This window comes from Ambystoma mexicanum, chromosome 2p (genome assembly GCF_040938575.1).
Source record: "Ambystoma mexicanum isolate Mex_15411 chromosome 2p, UKY_AmexF1_1, whole genome shotgun sequence".
Classification (NCBI taxonomy): Eukaryota; Metazoa; Chordata; class Amphibia; order Caudata; family Ambystomatidae; genus Ambystoma; species Ambystoma mexicanum.
The window spans coordinates 191,603,887-191,629,780 of record NC_090923.1 but is presented as its reverse complement, the minus strand read 5'-3'; positions in this window follow the sequence as shown (position 1 = coordinate 191,629,780).

Below are 25,894 nucleotides of genomic sequence, written 5' to 3'. Positions count from 1 at the left end.
TCGAAATGAAGTGTTCGCGTGAAGAGCCATAATTGGGGTGAGAATATTCGCAGGACAATTCCATTTGATTAATTTTGTCCAAAGCCGTTCACAATTAATGCCATCAAACGCTTGCTTCATATCAATGGAGGCTAGATGCAATTTGGTTTTTTGTTTTAGGGCATCGAGTTTCAGAGCTGTTAATATAGAGAGATTTACGTCCACTCCTGTACCTTTGGAAAACCCTGTTTGGCGGACATCAAGAATTCATGCTTTTTTTGCCCAAGAAGCCAGTTTCACTCTCAGATTGGATCCAAAAATTGTGCCAATGCAATTTAGGAGGGCTATGGGCCTATAGTTTTCAGGAGCATCCCAACTGCCCTTCTTGTGAATCGGAATCACAATTGCAGTGAGCCAAGACTCCAGCAATCTGCGTGCACTGGCAATATTTTGAAAAAGGAGCTCAATGAAAGGGGCCCAGATTTGTGGATTTTTTTTTAGCATCGCATTGCTAATCATATCTGGACCAGCAGCACGCGAATTTTTGAGCAGCTTGATGGCGTCCACAATTTCAATGTGTGACATTTCTACATCCCACGGCACTTGGTTTGCTTCAGGAGGTGACATATGGACTTTAAACTGACTGCCGTGAAGTGCTGACACCAGATGTCACCAGGGATCGTATTCTGCGTTAAGTTTATACTTATTGATGGACCCATATTCAGGATTTTCCAAATATCTTGTGTATTCTTGGTAACCAACAGTTTCATCATTAGTTCTGCATGATCTTGCTCGACGATGAGTCTCTGGGATCTATACTAATTTCTATATGTTGCTCTTCGTCTTTTGACTTCATCGCGCATGATTTTCCAGGAGACTTTTTTTGTTTTTTTTAAACTGCGGATGTCACTTCTTAGCTCTTTTTTTTTTACATCCATCACTTTGCTGAACCAATGGTTGTGATTTGTAAGCTGGCTGGGTACCATTTTGTTTGTTGTTTTATGTATTGATAAGAGCGGCGTATACTCGACACCAATTGGCAGATTTATCAGATTTTCCGTTAAGGAGCATATCTTCTTATTGCTCAATCTTAAGCGATTGCCACTTAGGAGTGCCTCCACTGGTGCCGAATATCATAGTGCAGATTTAGGCGCTGGCAGTAGGCAATCTAGTTTTAATACCCTGTGATCGCTCTTTGTCGAAAATTATGGAGTGAAGAGCGCTGGTTTTCTCTTCAAAATTCCTGGAGACCCAGAAGTAGTCAATGATACTGTGCATTGAATTTCGATGCCATGTCGGTTGAGCCGGCATGTCACCTCGCACCCTACCATTCAACATCACACAGTTATGCGTCTCCATTAGATTTGACCAACGTTGCTCTTTCGCACCTAGTTCATCATGGGCGAGTTGGCAATAGATGTTAGAATGTGGATCACACTTAAACCAAGACCCGTTTAAGTCTCCACAGCAGATGATTGACAGGTTGTGATATTTCAGCATTGCATCATCCATTAGAGCATTTATCGCTGAAGTGAAGACAGATTCCTGTATTTTGGCTGGGTTCCAATAGCAATTTATCAATAACAGAGAATGAACAACATTTGAGTTTTCAGTCCGTGAATGCATGATAGATCCTTGGACATATGGGTTTGGATTAGAGCAACTTGGACTAGACCAGTTTTGAGACAACCGTATCATGGTCAATAGTCCTGCACTCGGGCGCCCTTGTTTGTTTTTGATGGCAGGGTTAATGAGTGTAACAAAGCCGTCTCTCATTGGTGCATCGCACAACCAGGTCTCTTGCAGACAGATAGCGAAAACTTCATCCAAAGAGTCCTCGAACTCCTGGAACAGATGATGGAACCCTCGAGTATTCCGCAAGATAATGGAAGAGGTGGCGTCCTGGTGACATAGTCATGGCTAGTCCTGAATTTGATTTCTCTGGTGACTAGCTTTTTTTTCCTTTTGGGCACTAGAGTCACCTGATTTCCCCTCAGAGACCATACTGTGACGTAGAGTTCTCACCTCTGCTGGGTTAAGGTCAGCTGAACTAGAAGCCGGCTGATTGGAATTGGAACTCCAGGAATGCTTATCTGGTTCAACCGAAATATCGAAACCAAACAGCAATAGATCCTCGGCAGCTTTGAGAAGCGTATTTCGTACTCCTGCAGCGTCAATGTGTAACAGCATGGCATCAGAGCATCGTTCATTCACTTATTCAACGATTTTAATGTCATCCGAGTTTATCAGTCGCAGAGGTGGAATATGTTTGAATAAGCGTAGAACGTTTGCTCGATTCAAGTTCAGCTCATTTTCTTCTTTGTGGATATTTTGTAGTCTCAATTTGCACTTATAGTTGTTTTGTCGCTGTAAATGTCGAGCTTGAGACCTCAATGTGGGACGAGTTTGGTGGTTGCGTTGATTTGTGGTAAATTTTGGATTTAGACTGGATGTAGCAGCCATGGAGTTTGAGTTATATTTGTGAGAAATGATTGAACGGCGACTATGCACTGCTTGCCACTTCAGTGGAGATCGGCATTGTCTTGAATGAGCAGCTTCCGAAAACCTCTGCCTCTTGGACAGATTTTCATCACTGGCACCATGCGATACTTCATCATCGCTAGAGTTTGAATAAGTAGACAGATCGCATAAATCCAGCGAGTCCAATTTCATCGCATTGCTAATCACATCTGGACCAGCAGCATGCGAATTTTTGAGCATCTCGATGGCGTCCACAATTTCAATGTGCGACATTTCTACATCCCACGGCACTTGGTTTGCTTCAGGAGGTGACATATGGACTTTAAACTGACTGCCGTGAAGTGCTGATACCAGATGTCACCAGGGATCGTATTCTGCGTTAAGTTTATACTTATTGATGGACCCATATTCAGGATTTTCCAAATATCTTGTGTATTCTTGGTAACCAACAGTTTCATCATTAGTTCTGCATGATCTTGCTCGACGATGAGTCTCTGGGATCTATACTAATTTCTATATGTTGCTCTTCGTCTTTTGACTTCATCGCGCATGATTTTCCAGGATACTTTTTTTGTTTTTTTTAAACTGCGGATGTCACTTCTTAGCTCTTTTTTTTTTACATCCATCACTTTGCTGAACCAATGGTTGTGATTTGTAAGCTGGCTGGGTACCATTTTGTTTGTTGTTTTATGTATTGATAAGAGCGGCGTATACTCGACACCAATTGGCAGATTTATCAGATTTTCCGTTAAGGAGCATATCTTCTTACTGCTCAATCTTAAGCGATTGCCACTTAGGAGTGCCTCCACTGGTGCCGAATATCATAGTGCAGATTTAGGCGCTGGCAGTAGGCAATCTAGTTTTAATACCCTGTGATCGCTCTTTGTCGAAAATTATGGAGTGAAGAGCGCTGGTTTTCTCTTCAAAATTCCTGGAGACCCAGAAGTAGTCAATGATACTGTGCATTGAATTTCGATGCCATGTCGGTTGAGCCGGCATGTCACCTCGCACCCTACCATTCAACATCACACAGTTATGCGTCTCCATTAGATTTGACCAACGTTGCTCTTTCGCACCTAGTTCATCATGGGCGAGTTGGCAATAGATGTTAGAATGTGGATCACACTTAAACCAAGACCCGTTTAAGTCTCCACAGCAGATGATTGACAGGTTGTGATATTTCAGCATTGCATCATCCATTAGAGCATTTATCGCTGAAGTGAAGACAGATTCCTGTATTTTGGCTGGGTTCCAATAGCAATTTATCAATAACAGAGAATGAACAACATTTGAGTTTTCAGTCCGTGAATGCATGATAGATCCTTGGACATATGGGTTTGGATTAGAGCAACTTGGACTAGACCAGTTTTGAGACAACCGTATCATGGTCAATAGTCCTGCACTCGGGCGCCCTTGTTTGTTTTTGATGGCAGGGTTAATGAGTGTAACAAAGCCGTCTCTCATTGGTGCATCGCACAGCCAGGTCTCTTGCAGATAGATAGCGAAAACTTCATCCAAAGAGACCTCGAACTCCTGGAACAGATGATGGAACCCTTGAGTATTCCATGAGATAATGGAAGAGGTGGCGTCCTGGTGACATAGTCATGGCTAGTCCTGAATTTGATTTCTCTGGTGACTAGCTTTTTTTTCCTTTTGGGCACTAGAGTCACCTGATTTCCCCTCAGAGACCATACTGTGACGTTGAGTTCTCACCTCTGCTGGGTTAAGGTCGGCTGAACTAGAAGCCGGCTGATTGGAATTGGAACTCCAGGAATGCTTATCTGGTTCAACCGAAATATTGAAACCAAACAGCAATAGATCCTCGGCAGCTTTGAGTAGCATATTTCGTACTCCTGCAGCGTCAATGTGTAACAGCATGGCATCAGAGCATCGTTCATTCACATATTCAACGATTTTAATGTCATCCGAGTTTATCAGTCGCAGAGGTGGAATATGTTTGAATAAGCGTAGAACGTTTGCTCGATTCAAGTTCAGCTCATTTTCTTCTTTGTGGATATTTTGTAGTTTCAATTTGCACTTATAGTTGTTTTGTCGCTGTAAATGTCGAGCTTGAGACCTCCATGTGGGACGAGTTTGCTGGTTGCGTTGATTTGTGGTAAATTTTGGATTTAGACTGGATGTAGCAGCCATGGAGTTTGAGTTATCTTTGTGAGAAATGATTGAACGGCGACTATGCACTGCTTGCCACTTCAGTGGAGATCGGCATTGTCTTGAATGAGCAGCTTCCGAAAACCTCTGCCTCTCGGACAGATTTTCATCACTGGCACCATTCGATATTTCATCATCGCTAGAGTTTGAATAAGTAGACAGATCGCATAAATCCAGCGAATCCAATTTCACCGAGATGACTGAGGAACTGTCGTCTGAGTTTAAACGACGACACTTGGCACCTTGTTTCAGGGGCGGCATTAATGCACTGGTTTGATTTACTGTAGGACCATTCACATCTTCAATGTTGCGCTTGAAAAGCCCCAACCGCGGGGGTGTGGTCGAGTTTCTGATGAACCTTTTAACCTTTTCGTGGATGTATGAGCTGCCGGTTTTGCTTTTTTAGTCGTAGTAGTTTGCTTCACAGTTTTGGCTTGAACTATGAGCTTGGATTTTGTGCTAGCTGCATTCGATTGTGTAGAGCAGCCAGCTATGTCATTCTTTACATGTCCTATGAAGATGCCAGCTATGGGTGGCGCACTTGCCTGAATATCAGCTTGTGTTGCGGCAGTTAATGAACTCGATGTAGCTTGAGATGGTGGTTCCGCATCCGCTACTGCTAACATAGCGCTCGACGAAACATGCTGGACAGCCCCAACCAAGCTGTGAGATGCACTGACTGCAGCTGAGTGGCAAGCGTTTTGACTTGCCTCCAGCGGGACAGTGGTGCAATCATTTTGAAATGTCACTGAGGCAGAAGAAGCACCACCTTGCTTCTCTGCCTGCGGCCTGGAAAAAGCGTTCAACGGTGAGACAGGACTGTGCTTGTCAGCTTTGCACTGGGTTGAACTGTGACCTGAGTTAAGTAAGGGCGCAATCTCAGTCAGGACCTCCAAAAGACATTTTAGCTGGAGGTCATGTCTCTCTTGTTGTAGGATGACACGGTCATTTAGACGATAATGCCAGTGTGTGCTTGCGTCTTTTCCTGCTTGCACATCTTGCTCGATGAACTTGGTAAAAGAATCAATTTGGTCCAGTTTAGATGAAAGATTTAGTAGCATAGCCCCTTGGTCTCTAATTGTTTCATTTAGCGACTCATACAGCTTGACAAACGGGATCATGGCTTGTGATGAAGCCGCTAGCACATTGTTGTGCAGCTGTATTGCAGCACCCACAGATAAATTGATTTTGGAATTTGGTGTTTTCTGACCATCTTTAACTGGAGTTGGAGCAGTTGAATGCTCGAAGCTGGACGTGGAGGCTTTTGATGGAGTGGTTATTTGTGCTGAAAAATGTGAGCCTTGTAAACAGCTGCTACCTTCTCGCTGTTTCGCTGTAAACGTCGAAAGCAGAGGTTTGCCCACCCCCTAACACCACATCATCCTCGTTTGGAATTGTCCCTATTTAACTCCTTCCACCTACTCCTCTCACTGTTCTGCTCTCCATCGACTTGATGGTCCTCAAAATAGCTTCTTCCATGACCTTCTCCTTCTCTTTGACTTACTCCTCATGAACTTCCCCAGTGTCATGCTTAGTGGCCCAGCCCTCTCTGGCAACCACCTTGAATTAAACCTGCTTCTATCTAGCCACTTCCTCCACTCCATTCACAAGCAGCCTATCCACTCTGCAAAGAACTCTCTTCACTATGCCTTTCTCTTTACTTTGCTCTCCTCCTCTCCTCCTTCTCCATTGATTCTCTGCATTCTGATCACTCAATTGTTCACTTTAATATCTCAGTCCCTACACTCTCTACTCCTCCGCTCCTTTCTTCAATGACCAAGAGAAAACCAAGAGGAAACTCAAGCAATACTCACTTGCACCGTGCCTTTATGATGAGAAGACCAGGCTTTTTCTGACTTTCATTATTCACCTTTGACTCCCTTTGACCAACACTATCCTGCACCCACATTTACATGTTCCTGCCCCCATCCTCAATCCTGAATCATCTCTAATATCTAGATGGTCAAACCAATCACGGACCATGACATACAATGCTGGCATGAATTTAGAACCCCAACCCTTGTGCTGGCCCACAAAAATGTGTATGCCACGTTGTCCTCTGCACTCCACTCTGCCAAATGTTTCTACTTCACAAACCTAATCTGTTCCCTTTGCGATCACCCTGCAAACATTCATCCTAACATCAAGCTTTCCTCACACCTCCCAAGCCAATATCCATTGCATCCTTCCTCTCTGCAAATGATGTTGTGCTCTACATTTTCTCTAAATTCTATAATATTGATGACACTCTCACAACCCTACTCTTTCACTCTCCTTCTGTCCACCACCTCGCTCCATCCCTTTTACCCCAAACTACCACTCCCCTGTTTTACAGACCAAATTAGCACCCATCCTTTAAAATATTTTAGTCCCAATCCCCTGCCCTCCACTTTCTAAGCTCTTTAAAATCTCACTCCCAGATGGACTCTTCCCCGTCTCCTTCAAATCTTCAACTGTCCTACCCCTTCTGAAGAAACCCTCTACTGACCTAAACATCCAAGGTGAACTATCAGTTGGTTTCCCTTCCTATCTCATTGTTTAAAAATTCTTGAGTGGGTGGTCTTCAAATGGATCACTAAGTATCTCGAGGATAGTGCTCTTGGAGATCAACTTCTATCTGGCTTCATAGTAAACACTTCACTGTGACCGCATGTTTCTGGTTTTCCCTCTGGTGTTCACTGCTCCAAACTGTCATCCTTTTGAAACTTTGCTGCTTTCAAACCTGGCCACCACTTCTGTGTCCAGTTCACTATCAAGGACCTTGGGTTTGGCAAATCTGCTCTAGCCTGGGTTGACTCGAAGCTGGAAATTCACTCCTTTACAATCTCCTGCAACTTTCACAATTTTAACACTGCCTTCCTCCCTGTCAGCATCCCCAAAAGATCAATCCTTAGACCTCTCTTCTTTAACCTCTTCACCTTTACCCTAAGTAGAATTATTGCATCAGTAGAGGTACACTATCACCTCTCTGTTGATGACACTCATATCAGTTTTTTCCTTTCCCTCCTTCATCCAAGCCATCTCAGAAAAGATTACCAACTGTTTTACTGTAATTCGTCAATGATTTTCTTGCTTTCTCACCCAAGGCTCACAAGCTTTGGGACCACTTTTAATGCATCCTCTGACTGCAACCGATCACTACCAGGACCTCTGATGCTCTTGTTAACATTCTCAACATCTGCAAAATGAATCCATTCCTTAATCACCTCTCTACGAAAACTGCAATCCCCACCCTTGTGCTCAGCAATCTAAACTGCTTCTCATGTGTACACCTTAGACTTGTTCTCGACTTCATCTTCCCTCCACTCTAAACAAATTCCTTAACAGTACTATCTACACCGACATATCCTACCCAGATTACCCACCCCCACCCCACTTCTTCCTAACGACACTATGCTGGTTGAATCCCCTTGCACAACTGCTCCCTTTTCAAGTTCCTTCTAGGCTACTGTTAGGCAGAATTACATGCAGTACCCTTTGGGAACACTACACACAATTAAGACGACAGGTGTAAGCACATTCTCACCTTTGGTATAAGTCTGTACTACACAGTTTTTTGGTAGCAGGGCTGAGCAGCCATGCTTATCTCAAGAGGGATGTGAGCAGTACAAGGTGTTACATAAAGGACTTGCAATCACAGTGGTTCAAACAATCACTTACTCAAGGTTTCTTGGTAAAACAATATTAATTTATTTACACATTTAGTTAGAAAACATTCCACTAGTAATAAGCAGCTCAATATCACACTATAATACACTACAGTACCAAACCAATATGTTTCTGAACAAGTTAGGCTCCCCTGAAGTGGAGCAAAATGGCACTTCAGTAACTTTCAAAAGGGGTAGAAAGACAAAGGTTATAAGAATCAAACACAATTACTTTAATAGGCAGGGCAAATAGTTTCAGTTCACTACAAGAGGCAGTTCAATTCAATAGGCCTGGGCCAAAGTCAATGATCAGTGTCTTCTATAGGATAGCACAGTTCTGGTAGTAAACGGTTAAGTTTTTGCCAATGTTCTTAGAAGTAGTTTGCACAAACAAGAGATATATGTTGGTTTAGGAGCGAACAAGACTCCAAAGTTGGGAAAGTTTCACAAACTTTCACCACGGCAAAGAGGATTTGTCTACCGCATTTGCACAGTACCTTTTGAATGAAGAAAAGCTGTAGCTGAGGCAGTTGTTCCTGGCAGTTCCCGCAGTTCTTGCTGTTCCTGAGCCTCAGTCGTGGGGACAAGAGGGAGGACGTCGGGAGGTTCCTGCACTGCACGGGGACGGATCAACAAGCTTGGCAAAACATCGGTTTAAGGTGTGAGTGCCTTAAAGTCCAAAAACTGGTATCCTTCTCACTGGCTATCTGGTTTTCAACAGCACTGTGAAAAAACATAGACCAGTATGGAGATGGTTTCCAGGTGGCTTGCGAGTTGGTTGTTCCGACCAGCTCAAGGGAAGAAGTGGTCCTTGAAGGGGCTTCTCTGTCGAGGGAGTTTCAGGCAATTCGGACCTGCAGCAGGGCTTCACCAGGCAAAGCAATGGTCGAGGAGTTGCAGCAGTCATCTTCCTTCAGCTCGTCTTCGGTTCTTTTGTTCCAGTGGTCGACTCTGCCTTCCAAGTTCCAGAAACCTGCTTTTAAAACATTTTCTCCCATTCATTCCAGCCTAGCTGTCACTCACCCAGCAGGGTGGCTGTCCTTGCCAGACAGTCAACCAGCCAATCACGCCAGAGTGCATTCAGGTCTCCTAGGAGACTAAGCACAGGGAGTTTCGGGCACCTTCCTCACATCCTGTCCACCCCAGACACTCAGGCGCCAGAGGGGGGGGCTTCAGTACAGAAGCCCACCAAAGGCAAACAAACAAAGGGACCAAAGCTGGTTTGGCGCACAAACACTAGAAGGACCTTTCCAAAATGAAATGGTGAAAAAAGTCAACCGGAATCTGTTTTTACAGAGGGGGCTCAGACGCCATGTTGAAAAACATGGCTCTGGTGGATTTCAGCTACCAGAGCATTTAAACGGGTCGCGGTCGGGAAATCATGGTAATACCACTGCTACCAGCCATTCTGAGAGGTAGCTTTTGAAGGCTAGTAGGTATTACTTCCAGCACTCTGCTGTAAGGCAGTGTGTGCTGGGTCTAGCAATTTAAAAAGACTAGCAAAGTCAATTTAACTTAACATTCACTGGGAGATCATAGTCAGTCCCAAAGAAGGTATTTAAACCTTGGGAAGTCTAAAAGACATCCCTGTGCCACTGAAGTGAGGGTGCTGTGTGACACATAAGAAAAAGATGATGCCTATGGAGTTGTCTAAAACTCCATATCCAAAGAACACAAAAGTAAAACACACATCAAAATACATGACACAGTGGGAAAAAAGGCTCACACTCTTTCCAGGTAAAAATGAAAGTCCTAGAAATCCAACAAAGTTGCTGGGGGTCTCAAAGGTTAAGGGACATTAGCACATCTATGAGCATTCTCCCTAACAGCTACAAAGATATCAATGTTCCTGCTTCTCAATACCTGGCAGAGTGTATCTCAGTCTACTCACCATTTTGTTCTCTCCACTCCTCCTTTGCACTCAAAAAACACGCTGTCACCCCTCACTTCCGCTCTGTCTCCCCACTCACTGAGCTCCATTGGGATTTGCTGCCCATCGCAATTAAAGCCAGCCAAACTCTGGATCCCGTCAAAGATCGGCTTAAATTTCTCTTATTTTCTAAAGAGGAAGCGCCTCCCATCCCCTCTGCCATCATCAGTCCCTGATCCCACTACAACCTAATAACTGCTTGCCCCAGGTTAATATCACCTTTGTAAAACCCCTGTTTCTTATTTATTTTGTGTGCTTTATTTTGTTTCATCCCTGGTCTATGTCCCACTTTGTCCACACCCTCATAAAATGGCTCATCACTTGTTCTCATCTTTGTGCTATTGTACACACACCCTTCCTGGGAATGCCTCCACTATCGGTAAAGGCGCTTTTTTAAGTAATTTCGGATCCAAATTGAAATCCCTGGTCTTTAAATGAAAACAAATACAAATAAGGGTTATTCAACCTACCGCCACTCACCTGATCACAGACAGAAATTTGACCACCTCATCCCTTTCCTAATGAAAATGCATTTTGGCGCCTATCCCAGCCAGGATACCTTTCAAGATTCCCCTACCTTGCCAAAAAATCTCAACGGCTCAGGTAGCACAAGCGCCTCCAAGAATCAGACCATCTCAAGGCTTCAGAAAAAACTGGTGCACAAAGAAAACACAGGGAACAGGCATTTGCTTGCAATGGACCATCCTACTAGAACACCATAACAATTTCAATTACAATGGCTCGAATTACTTGCAGTGCAAGAAAGACCTTAAGGAGTACGTTTGGGACAGCTTAACCCTCAGCTTCTCCTCCCAAGGGAAAACCACTACTAGGGGGCCAAGACCTCCCAGACCCATAGCCCACCAGAGGGGCCCACTTACAATGTGCTCAACCACCTTCATACAGCACTCTACAGCTAGGTTGCATTATAAAAGCCTGAATCAAAAAATAGAAATGCAGCCAACAAACCTGGATTGATTCGATGATTCACATATTGCCATGAGAAGGAATGTTAGTAGAATGTATTTATGAACGTGTTGTTCGGTGCTAACACATAGGGCGTCATCATGAGTTGGGTGGTAGTCCTAAAATGCGGCAGTAACAGTGTTACCGCTGCATGTACTGCTCTGCCCAATCTTGGCCTGGCATGTTTACACCCAGCATGAAGCTGGGTATAGACACACCGGAAAAATGCCAATTTTCGGCACAATTACTGCGTGGTAATTGTGCCAAAAATATCCCATCGGGTCCAATGGACCCAATGGGGAATGGGGAGTAACAGTTAGCGCCCAACCCCTGATCCGGCAGTAATAACGTAGATGAGTGGGCGTTAACGTAAATAAAGTTGAGCAGTATCCCAGTCGAGATACCGCCCAACTCGTGATGAGGCCCATAGAAACAGTTTACGCAGGCCCCGTTCCCAAGTATGGGCTACTACATTTGTAGGAAGGAATATGGCAAATGTCTGGCTTTAAAACTCCCATGTGGTAAAGTTGAAGAAGACCACAGGGGACTAGTCTTCCAGCATTGCCTGACGCAGCCTTAATGCCAGACTCTGAAGTGTTGCCACTTCATAAAGACACCAGGGCAAATTACCATTAGCAGTGACCGAATAGTCTGACATGGACCGACTTTTATATCAAATGAAAGCTCAGGTAGAATGCTATTGTGTCCCGCCAAATTAGAGGGCACAAGTCCAGTGACAATAAAGTAACATGTCCTCTTATGATGTCAGAGCAGTGACAAGCGGGCCTGGATAAGTTCCTGAGGAGTTTGCACAGTGGCAAATTGAGCGACTCATGCAGCGCCAGCTTTATGTTTTCCAGAAAGAGTTTTATTTTATTTCACTCTAGGGGGGTTTATAGCAGGAAGGAAGGACATCTTACTTGTTTATGACTATTGCCAAGGTCCTCCTCACGCATATGAACAGTGTCTGTTCTATTGCAGAGCTTTCACTCCAGTTGTCTGGTTTACAAGGAAAGTATTGTCAATACAAGACCTAAATAGGGGAAGCAGGAGTGGGAGGTGTGAACAACATGTTTCTCAGGTCCTCAATACAACTTGGCGACATCATGGACAAAGGCAAGCCGGCACTTCTCCTCCTCCTAGCTCTGTCTGCTGCCTTTGACCTTGTTGACCATGACATACTAAACGGTAGGCTCATGAAAGTCTTCTCCGACTCTGCATGCGCCTCTCCCACTACCATTCACTGCGGCGTCCCACAGGGCTCGTGCACTGCCCCCACGCTGTACAACATCTTCAACCTCCCACTCTTCAATGACCTGGACTGCCACAACATAGTGAATACCAACTACGCCGACGACACTCAGGTACTACTCCCTTTAACAGGCGAATACGAAAAAGACGCTGCAGCCCTAACCAAGATATACTCTGCCATTCAGACATGGATGGCGGCCAACAGTCTCTGCCTAAACGTGGTCAAAACAGAGATCCTCCTAGTAGGCTCAACAGACACACTCAGGAAGCTCCCGCCACAATATCCTTCCTCATTGACAACTCTCACCGTCTCAGCAGCGGTGAAGATCCTAGGAGTATACCTCGATTCATCCCTATCCATGTCACGCCAGGTCAATGCCATAGCGTCATCGGCAGCACTCACCACCAAGATGATTAATGCTGTCAAGCCGTTCCTCTCATCCAAGAACTACCTATCCATAGCTAGAGCCACAGTAGGCACGAAATTAGACTACTGCAATGCCCTATTCTTGGGCCCATCTGCAAAAAACATCAACAAAGTCAAGTCACACAAAACAACTCCCTCAGGGCAGCCCTGAGTATTCCCAAAAGGAAACACATTTCACAGGCCAGAAAAGATGCACACTGGTTGCCGGTAAAAGAGCGCATAGTCTCCAAAACACTGGCCATAAAACACAGATGCCTCTCCTCCGATGCCCCACCATACCTTTCAGAAAGAATCACCCGTAACTTCTCCAACAGACCTACTAGATCTCACATGACCAGCCAGATACACGTACCAGCTTTTAGGAGGACCTGGAGGTTCAGGTTTCCAACACTTAGCGCCCAAAAATTGGAACACCCTGCCCACAGCCTTAAGAAATGAGACTTCATACCCTGTCTTCCGCAAAATGCTTAAAACTTCACTATTCTGTTAAAACATTGCATGTTTATATGTTAACCACATGTCGCTAAATGTAACCTGAACAGCATTATGTCCCATATGTTTCATTGTCATAATTGTTGTCCTGTCAAGCTCAATCTGCTGTAACAGCGCACCAATGCCCCCGGGCCTTTGCTGCGCTTTATAAATGCAATTAAATAAAATAAAAATAATAATAATTATGGGTTTCTAGTGCCAAAAGAGATTAAATAAACTGTGGTAAGTCTTTCATCACATCGTTTTAAACTCGTGTAGAGATATTTCTCTGTATTATTATATTTGTTGTGTTTATTTGATATAACAATGGATTTCCCATATAAACCTGTGACCAGACTTGCACAGTAAGCATGGCAGCCCTATTGGCGGCTGCCTAACACTAGAGGTATGTACAGTGGTGACCACATCACTTGACGGTGCTGAACCATGGGACATAAACTGGGGGCAATATAGGATATACACTAACAGATGGGTGGGGGAGGGGGAAAGTAAAGTGGGTGCAACAATTGTTGAATGATCTGTAAAACCCTTTATGGGGTCAGGATGTGATTCTCATGAACCCCACAGGCTGGCAGGCCCTTCCCCCCAGTCATTACCAGCATCCCACCCCACTGCATTGCCCTGCGGGCCTCTGCCTGGTGGCTCCCCAGTACTAGCACTTAGCCTGAGGTGCTCCTCCTGGCTGCCCTTCACACTTCCCTCTTGGGCCCTCCTCCAGCATTTCTCCACTCCTCTGCTCCCACAGCCAAACGCCACAAGGCTTAGGACCACGACTATATATATATATTATTGTTGCTTTTTGTTTCTTGCCATTGTTATTATTTCCCCTGCTCCCTTCCCAATTAGCCTTGTGGCGCTTTAAAACACAATTCGATTGTATAAAGGGCGTTACAAATGATCAATCAATAAATAAATAAATAAAATGTTTAATGATTGGTGCATCTTCAGGTGTCAATAGTTGAGCCCATATGGTGGATTTAAATGAGCGGATGTTTGTGATGTTTCTAATGACAGTGGCTAGAGAGTTCCAGTGATGCGGGGCAAGGGGAGCTGGTATAGAAGCGCGAAGCTGGACAGTACGTTTTGGGGAACAGGCATATTAAAGAGAGGGCTGGAGCAAAGGGTACGAGGAGGAGGATGAGGAGGAGGAGAGTTCAAGAAGATATAAGGAACACAGTAATGGGGACGGTCTAGTGCATGAATGTATCTGAAGGTCAACATTAAGAATTTAAAGAAGAATCAATTGCTCATTGTGAGACATTTAGCTGGAAGGTGGTGGAGATTAGTGGGAGAAGAGCTCGGATGATTGTAGAGGAGGCGGGTTGCAACAGCTGAGGATTTGGCAGAGGGAAGCAAAGGAGTAAAGGGAGGGGTCCAGAAGGACTTTAGAGCAGTAGTCAGGGCAGTGGAGGACCATTGTAGAGGTGAGAGTTAGGTGAGGAGAGGGTGGCTTCTTCTAATGGCGAGCAGGTTGATCATATCACCCCTAGCGGTGGCACCCATGAAGTTCTGGCATTCAACTTCCTTTCGGACATGACCTGAGTGCCTTAGGGCAGAGAGTGAGCAAGTCTGGGAGACGGGAAGCGGTAAAGAGAAGGAGAGTGTTAAGGGCTGGGCGATAGCTGCTTTTGGTCTAGTGGAGTTAAGTAAAGAGCAGCAAAGTGCCGCACAGTGACAGAATGCTGGACAGCATCCAGATATTTTAGTGTAGAGCTCACAGGTGAAAGAGGCGAGAAAAATAATGTAATTTAAGTGGTATTACTGCATGGGGAAATACCACATGACGACATGCCACATGCAGTAAGGTGTGGCTCTGAATTGCCTGCTACCATGCAAAGAAAACAGAATTTCTCCAAAAATTAACACACTCCCAACGCCAGTCGTGCAGTAATCACTCAGACTTTTAAAAGTTCACAGAGGCACCTGCACACACATGAGACATCAGCTGATGCCAGATGGAAAGCAGCACGTGCGGAAAATAGTCAGTCACTTTCTCTGGCCCTAATGCAAAAACAGTGCTTGTGCCTGCTCCCTGAGTACATGTGTATGCACATGGATTGATACTGTATAATTGGTTGCCTTTTGTCAGGATAGCCATAATCATGTTGGCTCTACTCTAAAGCTCGAATTAGTCGGTCAGTGGATGTTTGGCCTCAGTTGCTCTTAATTTGGCCTTAAATGATGTAAGTTGAGGGTCGCCTGATAATTGTCACATTACTGACTTATTAGCGATAAAGTACACACAGAAATACCGCATTTTAAACTTCAGAACATCTGCTTGTTATGTGTTTTAAAGTTTTGGAAAATAATTCCCTTCCCTGTCTGGAAGATTCAAATGGTTTGGTGAAGCACAACTCAAACAAGTATTTTGACCATTCTGTGTTTTGATATGATATGATATGATAGGATAGTTTATTTATATAGTGCCTATACACAATGGGGGTCATTACGAGTCGGGCGGTAGGGGATACTGGGCCCGGTAAGGAGACTGTTGCCGGTATTCCCCTACCACCCGATTCCGAGATCACCTAACGGGAACCGCAAGGGACGTGTGGTCGAACCACACGTCGCTTATGGGTCCCGTTAGGGAACCAGGCTGCTAATTACGGGCCTGCCATTAGCAGGCCCGTAAATATCAACTTCCCCATTCCCATTGAGCCTTATGGGGGTTGTAGGGGGTGTCTGTATCCCTACAGCCCCCCTTCCCTAGCACTTGTCTGCACTTACCTCGCACTTGCCACCAGCTGGCCCTTGTTATTTATAATGTTTTTTGCTTATAACCCTGTACTGCACTTTCCTCTCTCCCTTTCCCCTTGCACTTTTCCCTTCCCCTCTACCCCTGCACTTGCACGATCTGAATGACACCTGGCCTAGTAGGGTCGTTGTCTGTCTCCCCCCACTTCCCCCCCTGCCTCGTCGCGCCTTGAAACACTTGTGTATAGGCGCGTTACAAATGCCATATCATATCATATATCATAAAATAAATGGGAATGGTTTGTGCAGTGGGGACTTACCGGTCCCGCCAAGGTCGGACTAGACCGGTAAATCGCCATTGCACAACACTGGACACGGCACAGTATGGGAGGCAGCCATGGAGCTAATTGCTCCATGGCTACCTCCATACTCGTATTGACCCCCAATGTGTTTCAAAGCGCTGAACATTACATTGGGAAGGTGATGGAAAGTTGGGCATCCCTGCACATTAAGGACAACAAGTTTTCTTTTACTGCTGGTATATTTCTTAAAAGGTTTACCTGCACCGTTTGTGCAGACTTAATCATGTGAATATTTCTTAAAGGAATTTTACATTCTAATCATGCAGTATTTGCAAGATGCTGTATTAAATCACCCATAATCAGGCACGCGTTCTTTGAAACAGCACCTGTTTTTACTCTCACCACCTGACTCGTGATGAGGGTCGAAGACAGGGATGTCATTTCACCAAAATGCCAGGGCTAGCAGAAGTGACATCACACGACCCTTGACCCCCTGATGACATCACAGGAAGTGAGGTCATTTGACCCCACCCCCAAGTGATATTGCAGGAAGCGATGGAACACAACCTTTCACCCGTTGACAAAACAGGAAGTGGCATACATAGCATTGTACACTACAAAAAATATGGTTACGATATCACTATAATGTGATGTACATTTCATACAAGAATGGATCGCCATATGTATCGTTAAGATCAGTGTATATAGGCCCATATTACTAAATTACTGTGAATGCAAGCAGATGTCCATGTCCAAATGATAATGATGTGTTATTATATAGCACTTACGCTTAAGTGCTTTATATAGAAGAAATATACTCCCAATATCACCCAACCTGTGTTGGTACTCATTTATCGACCTCAGAAGGATGAAAGACTGAGTTGAGGCATTTAGGAACAGACTAACTCAGTGACTCGCCCCCCGAAGTGTGCCTGAAATAAACCTTTGATGAGTCTAGCAATTATTGTATAGAATTCCAGAAGGACACATTATTTGGTATTCCTATTCTTTCTTATTTAGGGTCAGTGCTGAAAGTGTTAGACTTGAGGCACTCCTGTTCTTATTTTCTTATTTTTTTTAAAGGGGCCTGAACAAGAAAGCCAGCCACTGTAGAAGTAAAGAGCCACATGGTGCTGGCCACAGCCCAGGAGCTTGCATTACAAAAAAAAAGGTTTTTTCTTTTTTTTAAAGACAGAGGTCGCAAGGGAGTCCTCAGAGGTCGCAGTTGTGACCTCTGGCGACCCCTAAATGACTTCCCTGATCGAAGAGCTGACTCCCTCTTGATAAAAAAGGTAATTGAAGTGGTAAAGCAAGAGTATTTGGTTATGATCCTGCAGCAAGGTGAACCATTGTAAGCGTGGGCAAAGTTGTGCTGCTTGCGTTTTCTAGCTACACGCTGAGGTCCATTACTGTAGACTTCATGCCAATTATGCCGAAATCTGGCTTCCCAGCAGGCTCGAAAAAGGTTTCCAAAAAATCTGCAAAAATGAGTTGTTTGTTTTCTTTCACCAAAAATCCAAACAATAGAAAACTAAGTGCTGATAGTATACATAGCAGAAGGCTTTCAATTTGGGCCCGGGCCTGGTTAAAGCAAAGGGTAATGTGAAGCGACAGCTTGGAAACAGAAACACGGTGTCCTGTGGAAATTCCAAGAAACTGGCTCCCAGTCACCGCTCAGAACAGATTCTGCTGGACATACACTGGAGCTTTTCCCAGAGCTCTTGGCAGAGGAGCGCAAGTTGGCAGGACAGCCCCAGCAGCTTCTCTGAAAAGGGGATCCATGCCTGCAAGGACCTTTGACTCCCATGCCGGGAAGGCTTACAGTTCCATGTGTGACCTTGGAATAAGTGATGACTTGCCCAGTAACACGCATAGCCAATTGGTAACAGAATGCTTAAGCTTTGTTGTGACACATTGCCATACCGCTTATAATGATGCCTGTTCTTTTAACATAGTGCAAACGAAACCCAATCAACCATATTCTGAAGCTTCCAGAATATGAGCCAGAAATAGCCCAAATGATAATTATAATTCATTGTAGGAGGCCTTTTACCTTTGCAAAATAGATGATGATTCTCATATGTATCATTGCACAGTTATTTATTTATTTATTTTACTTTAAGTTATGAGGAGTGCAGTGAATTTGGATACATTGGGCCTCATTACGAGTCGGGTGTTAGCCGTGCCGGTAAAACCAGCAGGCTGCCGCCGACTCGTGATGATTTACCGCCGCCTGACTTCCCAGAAACACTTGGGCATTACAGCCCCGGCGATCTGGTAAGTCAGGCGGCAGTAATTGTAAGTTCCCATTCCCATTGAGTCCAATTGGACTCAATGGGAATGGGGACCATGGAAGCACCGGCACCGTTAATAGCGGTGCCGTTGCTTCCATGAATGTCTGCAGGCGGGTGCCGTTCCGCCCGCAGACTTGTACTTTGCCGGTACGGAATCAACGGTGCCGGTAAACTTACCGGCACCGTTGTTTCAAGACCGGCAAAGTTGTAACTGCAGAAAATCTTGGCTTAGCAAGCGACCACAATCCTCTGTTGAATCTGCACTGATCTCTGCCTCATGCATTGCAAAAAGCGTGCAAACGGTGGTGATCTTCAAGGGCAGCTGCCATTGCAGCCCCACCGCCTCATCCTCCACTATGCATTTTTCTGGATTGCACCAGGTAGCTACATTATGGCATAATTTGTCATAATTTTCTTATCCCAATGACATCTTAATCTTCATGTTTTTCTGCATTAGAGAGCTGTCACATATGCCAGGGGTTTCCGTAAATGCAGGAGGGGCAGCAAATTATAAAATTGGTGATTTCGGTAAATTAAACTGACAATACAAGGCTCAGAATGGCCTTGATTGCAGAGTTCCATGAGATCCAAAATATTTCCCTTGTCTTCACAAATTTTAGAACAATGTTTTAGAACTGCAAATGGCAGCGTCAAATCAACTATCCTCCTGCCTACGACAAGTTTCAGGATTGTCAACCAGGATTCCCATCCCAGCATTTGGTAGAAACGCCTCTGCTTAATATATGCAGAGAAATTCACATTTCCGTGGTTATGGGTTAAGCAACAGCCCTAATATTCTGTGATCATCCAGAAGCATTAAGCAACATCAACCACTCTGTGCTGCTCGTAGGGTTTAAATAGCTTGTAAGAATGGCTGGCACCAGTGGACAGCCAATACACAGCCTATTTGCCATTGTCTCTCCTCAAACGCACCGATCAAATCAAGCAGGGCCACATTCTCTCCAGAACTATTCTCGTCTACTGTGGAGTGCTCCTGTTGTGAAGTACTTCTTTCCTCTGCATCTAGTGCTGTACAGAACACCTAAATGCGATAGTAAATAGATAAGAATTAGGGCCTCATTACACGGTAGGCGTTAAGGGATTACCGGCACCGGTAAGGTCACTGGTGCCGGTAATCCCTTAGCGCCTTACTACGAGGTCCCTCAGCGGGTCCCGTCCTTAACGCCTGGTCTGACCAGGCGTTAAGGACGGGACCCGCTGAGGGACTTCAGAGCTAATAACGGTACCGCAAATTGCGGTACTGTTATTAGCTCCTTCCCCATTACCATTGAACCTTATGGGGGCTCAAATGGGAATGGGGAATGGTATTTGGAATGGGGACTTACCGGGTCCTCCAGGGTCGGAATGACCCGGTAAGTCCCCATACTGCCTACCCAGACCCGGTATGCGGTAAGGGAGTAGCCATGCCGCTAATAGCAGCATGGTTACCTCCTACCGTGTAATGAGGCCCTTAGTCTCTTGAACTAACTTAACATTGATGTTTGAAACCAACGACATAGGCCATCACGTGTACTCCAATGATACCCTGATGACCACAATTTGGAAAGGGGAACAGTGGGTCATTAACAAAAAAGAAACTGCCTTCCACCTGCTAAACACTGACATCCAGCTCTTTGGCTCCCCATATCTATTACCCTCCCCCACCATCAATACCTGACCAGAAAGCACCAAACATTGGAATCCTAGTAGCCAACACCCTGACCGTCACACCACAAACAAACTTTGCCATAAACAATTAATTTCAAGCCCTATCTTTGCGGAAAGGGTTCGGCCTTTCCATACCTCCTACATAAAACGTGTGCCTTCACTGTGGTGATATCATTTTGGTAGACTATTGTAATAGATTTTACGCAGTTGTGCGACCCAAGAAATCTTTACATAGCTGAGGCCCTTTAACTAGCTTCCAATTAAAGATGATACTTTAAGACCCTTTACCTGGCTGCACATCAGAGTTAATATAGAAACACATTTTAGCCATACCACAGAAGCTTGTGGTCATCTGAAGAGAGTCTACTCTTCATGTACCCCATTAGAAACAACGTGTTGGTGGTGAACCTCTTCGTGGATGGAGTTACTCCATTGCAGAGAGAAGTTTTGGAAGACATACCATTCATATGTGTCATACAGTATGTCCTTAATAAGGGCTTAGGCTTTATAGCAACACAAAGTCATAATTCATTTGAATTGCGTGTAGAGTTCCAAAAGTTTTTAATTAAAATCACAATAGCATATTTTTTGGAACAACTGAGTATTGACGTTCAACAGAATTATACAGGCCTTCGAGAACCATCTACTTACCTTTTGGCCAGAATCAAAGATTTTTCAAAAGAAAACACTAGAAGAGATTGAGAAATTTGAGAGAACATGTAAATCATTTTCAAAATGTGACTAGAAAGCAAATGGATCTTATAAATAAACTTTAAAAGAATAAAACCATTGTAATAAGGAAGGCGAACTAAGGTGGGGCAACCATAGTAATTAATAGAACCGAATATTTACAGAGTCATCACCCAAGATAATCGCTGGAAAATCTACCCTTTGGGCAATTCCTCAGGCTTAAATGTAACAGCAGCTTCAATCAGGCCTGGAAGCTGCAGGGGCAGCTGTAGCAACCACCACCCAGCCTTCGGATCACTCAGCCTTGCTTGTGGTGCTCCCCGCCCCGGTCCATGGAGACGCAGTGGAAGATGCTATCCGTGCATCGAGGGGGAAGGGAAATGATATGCAGCGTCATGGCACCGGCACCCAGGGCCCAGATGCAGCAGTGTCACCTGCTGTACACACCCGGCAGGGTCAGGTACCTGCAAGTGCAGCTGTAGCAACCACCACCCAGCCTCCGGATCACTCAGCCATGCCTGTGATGTCCTCCGCCCTGGGCCACGGAGACGCAGGGGCAGATGCTATCCATGCATCGAGGGGGAAGGGAAATGCTGTGCAGCGTCATGGCACCGGCACACAGGTACAGCCGCCTGCAAGGGCACCTACAGTCACACCATCAGTGTGTGATGCCACAGCCCAGGCCACCAGTGCTCCAGCCCCTACTGACCCAAGTGGTCCCAGCTACTTGGGTGTGCACAGCCTAATAAAAAGGCAAAGCATGCACTAGGCAAACAGGCTCAGTCCCAAAGCACGGCACAGGAGACCTGAACTTCGAGGAAGAGGAGATTTAGTGAAGAGGAGTTCCAGGTCCTCGAGGACTATGTGCAGCTACACCAACGCGACATGCTTGTGCAGACAGGGAGCACACATACGCCTGGCCAGCGTATGGCCCACTGGCAGTGTGTCGCTGACCTTATTAATGCCTTGGGTCATGAGAGGCACTCAGCTGCTGACGCAATGAAACGTTGGTATGACCTGCGGCTCCGAGCTAAGGGTAAGATGGGTGCCAACTACGCCTCTACTCTGCTCTACTAACTGGAGGTGGGTTACCAGAAGAGGACTATTAACTCACTCCACAGGAGGAGATCATAGGTGCTATTATTGATGTGGCGCACATCCGCGGTGTGGGAGGCCTGCCAATCTATGAGGCAATGTCTGGTAAGTGGTGATGCGTGTGTGTCCATGTCATGTGTATGTTGCTTGGATGAAGTGCGTTGGTTGTCTGACAGTTCTGGCTGCATTAGCATGACTGCAATGGGTGAACCACGCCATGGTGGACTGACACGCGCTAGTTGACCTGCAGACTGCATACGCACAACGTGCTGCACACCGTGACGAACCCCATCGCCACACCTCCTTACTCCTTCCATGTCACTCTGTCCAGGCTCTCTTGACCTGCTCCAACCTGTGATGGCGGATAGCCTGTCACAATCTTGCACTCCACACAGGCCTTCTCTCTGCACATCTCTGACGGGTCACCCTGCCAGCTGCACCTCCTCAGGGGGATTCCTCCTTTCCTCTGATTCCCCCAGTAGCTCAGTGTCTCTAGTGGAGAGGCCATACTTATGGTGTGGTACTGCAACGGCCTATACCCAGTTTCTGTGCCTCTACTCTCTTCTCTCTGCAACTCATCCTGACCTGGGCAGTGGGGACTGTGCTTTTGTCTTGGTGCCAGGTATTGTGTCTCCCTAGGACTGTGATGATGGCACTGGCTCCCAGTGGCTACGACTGTTCATTGTCAATCACTCTTCATTGTCCACAGGGCCTTATGGCTCCTGGTGCCGCAGTTCCTTCAACTCCATCTTCCCAATTTGCTTCCTTCTCATGGTATTTGATCATCCCTTTCCTACTCCCTCAGGATCATTTACTTCTCAGAGCAATTAGTTTGTGGTTAATGTCTGTCTTCGGCTGGGGCCTTCCTCTGCTGCAGCCTCCCTGCCTCAATGACATAGGCGGTGAACCTTCTGTGGGTCTGGGGGCTCTTATGATCCTTCTTCATGTGTTCTGCTTTCTCTGCCTCCTCTCCCCTGCTGCAATTCTGGATGACTGGGAGAATGCACTAGTCACCTGCCCACACTATTATCTCTGACACGGGCCTCTGAGCCACTAGTTGTACCCATGTACTGCCTCCCTGCCATACTCCACACTCGGTGGCTGTTAACTGTATACCTAAAAACCTCTAGCAGCTATTTACAGCTGATGTCTGCAAATACACTTCCACCAGCACAGCACATTTTCATTGATGATAATGTAGTTGTATTAATTTGGTATGCCATCCCATGTACTGCACTGCCCACTCTCACTTCCAACCCCAGGTCTCACCTTCACCATGCCTATTCACTCGTCAGTGTCAATGTGAGCTGGCCTCATGGGATGGGTGTGTCTGGCTTCACTCCATTCCACCACCCTTGCATCGGCGCACCGCGTGACACCTGTGTGTATTGAGTTTGTGATTTACATGTCATGTCATGTCACATCCATTGTACATGGCTATGGCCCTGTAGTTAGCAAGTCACATCTGATGCAGTATTACAGATCAGGCATGGCTATGGTACGTGGCACATGTATTTTCATATTTGTGATGTCGGTGGATGAACTATGCCAGTCAGGGGCTCATGTGTGTTGAAGGTGCTATGCACCATGCACTACAGGTTGTATTTAGCCCTTCCACACAGGTCCATGGCTGATTTCATGCTAGCCTTCACTTGCATTGATACTGCGTAGGTGCAGGAGTTTGTGACATGGCAGGTTGATGTGTTACATGACGACGTTGTGATGCCTATGTGTGTGGTCTATGGCATTTACATGGCTCTTCATTTTCTTCATGTCCATGTGCAGGTGATGAGGCACTGGATGCAGAGGAGGAGGTGGAGGAGGAACAGGATAGTGTGCCACGACCAACCACCAGTGGAGGACATGGTGTGTGTTAGGAAAGATTTCATATTTGAATGTAATTTTCCCTCCATGTGTCAACCCCCAACTTTTTGCTGCTGTTTTACACCCTGATCTAAACTTTGGCAGAGAAGTGCAGCCCTCCACGGCACTCCTCTGGGCTTTCGCTCAATTCTTATGGGGAAACTGACATGCCCTTAAGACAAACAGTACTGGGAGACTTTGTTTCCCTTAGTCCTTTCCTCATGCTTCAGCTTTTTGTGCAACATGTGCAAGAGTGCAATGTAACTTACTTTACCGCACTCTTGGGTCTCTAGTCATTCCAAAGGCCCTAGAAACTCTCGCTGGACGTATTATGAACTGTGCGGGTGTGTCACGGACAGGACTGGTGGCAGCTATCGTTTATCTTAAGTTTTGAACCTTTTTTTGCCATGTTATCCGCGCTTACCGCGTTTGGCACGAATAGGTGGCCTGGCTCCAAAATGGCCATGCCACGCGGTTCTTTGTCCTGTCCTTTGGCCATCTTGCCCCTTCACCTTCCCCAGGTCACAATAAGGGTAAGACACAAGAGAACTCACAGGGTAGTGGAGGTCAGCCTCCGAAATAGAACTCTGGTTATAATAAGCCTCTGCATGCCGTGTGTGTGTGCCTCCAGGATGTGGGCTGGGATGTCTGTTCACAATACACATCCTGGGTGCCAGAGAGTCTGGAGTGTCCTGAATGCCCAGGACCGCCGTGGTCCATGATTGGTCCACGTATGGAGTGAGTGTTTGTGAGCAGATCTCCCATTGGGTCCTCTCCGTTTTGGCGCAAAGGGAAATTTGGATAAGAGGAGGCCGAAAACACCACTGCCATGTCGATCTCCTGAGTTCACACCGAACAAGGGATAAGGAGCCAAGTATCCTGCAACAAGAAGCCGAGTCGAGGAACCGCTGGTGACCTGCTGGAAGGTTTGGCACCCTGAACCCGCTGTCTTCCTGCGAGACCCCTCTGCATCTGATCGTCCTAAAAGGTCTGCGAAGGCGCTTCGACCCATTGGAATAGTGGGACCAACTATTCTCGACACCTTCATCAAACCCTGCAAGTAAGCCTATTCGGAAGTGTCCCTGGGCCAACCAGTGGGCTGACCAGCTTACGCAGGACGTTTTGCTCTGTCACCGCTGCCGTTTCGGGGAAGCCCTCGAAACTTGGCCTACTGCTAGCTCTGTGTCCACGACACCCTCACACCGAATTTCGTACATTTGGGATTCCCAGGTCTGAAGTGAGACGAGTGCGCCCGGACCAGAGTAAACGCGGTTGCCATGTTGTCCAGCTGTGGTAACGACCTGTGCACGTTTGCTGCATTTGTGACCCCCTCGACTCTGAATCCTGCTATCGCGGAATCTACACGGTGTCGAGACGTCCAGATTGTCGCATCCAAACCTGCCAGCAACGTGAACTGAACTGGTGAAGTCTGGGTATGCCTGCTTCGGGGACCGGTGAGTAGTCCATACCCCAACCGATGGCCCCTATCGCAGGAACCCATTTGTTTTCTACCGCTGTTGCGAAATAGTGGATCCATCCCGCACTCTCACCCTGCCTCTGCCCGCAAGCGGAGGTCTTGCTTGAGTAGTGGGGACTTGTTCTTCATCGCTTCATCCACCTTCCTGAACTGTCAGAGACCCTTGAAGAGACCCTGTTTTGTCCACTGGCAAAAGCGTGTGCATGTACTATTGAGCATAAGGCTCCTCTCTTCGTAGGACTTGGACTGCCTCTTAGTTAGGTGTATTTCTGATGTCGAACTGGGTCTAATGATTACTTGCACTGGCTGTTTTCCTCCCCATCTAGGTGGTCTACATATTTTGTGCTCCTAACTCCTTAGACCCCTCAGTCTTGTATATATATTTCATTGATTGTGATGTGTTGGTTTACTTTAGTATTACTGTGATTCTTTGCTATGGTCGATGTTACAAAGGCCTTGTAATAAATGT